The 3,081-nt window shown below is 55.9% G+C and overlaps 1 non-coding gene across 1 annotated transcript; it reads left to right on the top strand.

Annotated features, from left to right (window-relative positions):
- Nucleotides 1-2,464: 2,464 nt before the first annotated feature.
- LOC115463966 lies at nt 2,465-2,618 on the top strand. Its single transcript, XR_003941218.1, has one exon. It is a non-coding gene; the product is annotated as a 5.8S ribosomal RNA (ribosomal RNA).
- The last annotated feature ends 463 nt before the right edge of the window (nt 2,619-3,081 follow it).

Below are 3,081 nucleotides of genomic sequence, written 5' to 3'. Positions count from 1 at the left end.
CCAAATCTCATAACCCCGGGGGGGTCAGAGGTGCGTACACACAATCTCTCCACTGCAAAACACTATACACAAACTTGTGCAAAAACACAGTCAGAACCTTACCAAACCATAACAGCACTAATTCCAAGGACAGGACAAGCTACAACCTTATGCATGGAAAGGCAGAACTGTAATTACACCAGGCTCTAAAACAACAATACACTACCTTGTGAAAAAAAAAGGGCTGCAAATACTACATGCTAGCAGGATACTGTACCTTGATCACACATGAAAAACACATGACACAACAAATATGAAGGCAAAATACTGAATAGAAAGTTACCTCAAGAAGTCAGACTCAGCATGCAGCAATACTAGAAAAATTGAAACTTACATGCAAAATTTCACAGATGCACATTTCTAAAAGCTGGCATATTCCAATTAATAAATTCTGAATAAAATACTTTTTTTCTACCTTTGTTGTCTGATCATTTAGTTTTTCTATTCGCGTTGGTCCCAGTGTCTTCTGTTTTATGCAGTGTCTTCTTTCCGTTTGATATTTTTTCTCTCACCATGTCCACCATCCTCCTGTGTCCTTATGTGTTCTGTCTACCATCTGTAGCCCCCTGTCCCTATCCTTTCTCCAGTTTCAGCATCTGCCTTCAAAGTGTTCCGATCCAGCCCTTAAATTCAACAATTTGCCCTCCATCCACATCCATCATTTCTCCTCTTTCCCCTCCACTCCATTTCCAGCAATTTCTCCTCTCCCTGGACCCTGCCATCCCATCCAAGTCCATCCTTGGCCCTCTCTGCCCTTCCCTCCTCCATCCACATCCAGCAATTCTCCTCTCTCCCCTCCCCTCCATTTCCAGCAATTTCTCCTCTCCATGGGCCCTGTCATCCCATCCAAGTCCATCCTTGGCCCTCTCTGCCCTTCCCTCCTCCATCCACATCCAGTAATTCTCCCCTCTCCCTTCCCCTCCATTTCCAGCAATTTCTCCTCTCCCTGGGCCCTGCCCTTCCATCTGTTCCTCTCTCCCCTGCCCCCCTCCATTCACCCATGTATCCAGCAATTCCCCTCTCTCCCTGAGCCCTGCCATCCCATCCATGTCCCTCTTTCCCCTGCCCGCCCTCTTCTCTCCCCCACAATCGATCCCTGACGTCAGAAGAAGGCGGGACACAGCGAAGAGAAGCGCTTTTACTGGGAGCACTTTCACTGACGCTGCCGGACTGGAGGTAAATTTAAAAGCAAAAAAGAAAAGGGATCGATCGTGGGGGAGAGAAGAGGGCGGGCAGTTCAGACGGGCGGCGGCGATCCCCGGGCAGAACTAGGTCAAGGCTGACTGAGGCGCGCCGCGTGGGGCCCCCCTAAGCGCGGGGCCCTATGCGGTCGCCTCGGCCTAAGACCGGCCCTGACACCGCCCGTCACTACTACCGATTGGATGGTTTAGTGAGGTCCTTGGATCGGCCCTGCCGGGGTTGGCGACGGCCCTGGCGGAGCACCGAGAAGATGATCAAACTTAGAGGAAATAAAAGTCATAACAAGGTTTCCGTAGGTGAACCTGCGGCAGGATCATTACCGGAATGTATGCCAGTGAGAGAGGAGGAGACTCCTCCGCCTCCTCCCAGTGTGCCAACACTAAGGCCTGGGGTGCCTCCCCGCTCGAGCGCGCGGGAGGGCCATGCGAGAGGGGAGGTGTGCGAGAAGTGTCTCGTGAGACCCATTCGGACTCCCCTCGGATGCCGGAGGTGTCAGGACTGACGCTCCGACCCCCTGCCGATGAAACTTCATGCTCCCCGTACGAGGAAGGCAGAGGGAAGCTGGGAGGGGTCAGGCCGCGGGACCCTTCTCTCCTTGCATTCTTTCCTGGGAACACGGAGAGCCTGAAGCACAAGGGAACGTGGGTTCTCTCCCGTGAAACCGGGGAGGAAGGGAGAAGGAGGGGCCCCTGTGTGGGCAGACCTGGCGCACCGGATGGACGCAGCCTGCGGACGGGCAGAGGTGGCGGGGAGAGGACTGAACAGGCAGGTAGGTGCCCAGTTGATCCTACTCCCTGTCCTGGAGCCCGTGCGAGGGACGCCCTGTCTGGTCTAGCACAGTACCCTCTTGATGGTTCCAGGTACCTAGCGGTGACCCCGGTGGCGGGGCATGGCGGAGTTTTGAAGACTCGAGCGATGTGGGGTGGCCATGACGATGGGCGCCGAGGGCCCCGGCATTGTACGCCTAGGGTGCCCTGTGTCTGTGGGAGTGAGAGAGAGGGGGGGGGGGCCCTGCCACCTCCTCCTCCCCTCCCGTGCTGGCGATCCTCCTCTGCCTCCGGGGGAGGAGGCTCCTGGGCTGAGCGCCTGGACTCTGAGCCTCTGGGCTTGTTTTCCTTTCTGCCGGTCTCTGTCGACCTGCCTCAGCGGCAGCAGGGGGCATCCAGAAAATGAGTTCCGAGCCCCTTCCACCGTGACCTCAATACCGGTATAAGGGCGAAAGCGTGACCCTTAGCGGTGGATCACTCGGCTTATGCGTCAATGAAGAATGCAGCTAGCTGTAAGAATTAGTGTGAATTGCAGGACACATTGATCATCAACACTTTGAACGCACCTTGCGGCCCTGGGTTCCTCCCAGGGCTATGCCTGTTTGAGGGTCACCTGTTCCGTCAATCGCCTCGGCGTTTTCCCGCCAAGCACGCAGCTGGGGCTGTTCGCAGGGTCTCTTTCCGGAGCGGTGGGGGTGGGTTCTCTTGGCCTGCCCCTCCACCGCTGACACGTGCCTCTTCGGACCCTTCGTCCCCTCAAGAGCAGACCCTGGGAGGGCTCTCACGCTGAGGGGTGATTGGGACCGAGTGTGGGGGTTGGGCTATCGCCTTTAGTCCTGGCGCGTGGCTGTCTGCAGTCTGACTTGAGGCTGCCCGTGTCTGCCCTTCCACCAGTTCTCCATTCTACCTCCACCTGCTTAGTCCTCGAGGGCCTTGGCGTCCTCTCCCCCCTCGGCTATGACCTCAGATCAGACGTGATGACCCGCTGAATTTAAGCATATTACTAAGCGGAGGAAAAGAAACTAACCAGGATTCTCTCAGTAAAAGCGAGGGAAGAGCCCAGCACCGAATCCCC

Source organism: Microcaecilia unicolor, chromosome 2, assembly GCF_901765095.1.
Source record: "Microcaecilia unicolor chromosome 2, aMicUni1.1, whole genome shotgun sequence".
NCBI lineage: Eukaryota > Metazoa > Chordata > Amphibia > Gymnophiona > Siphonopidae > Microcaecilia > Microcaecilia unicolor.
Note: the sequence above shows the minus strand (reverse complement) of the source record. Positions and strands in the feature narration are given on the sequence as shown.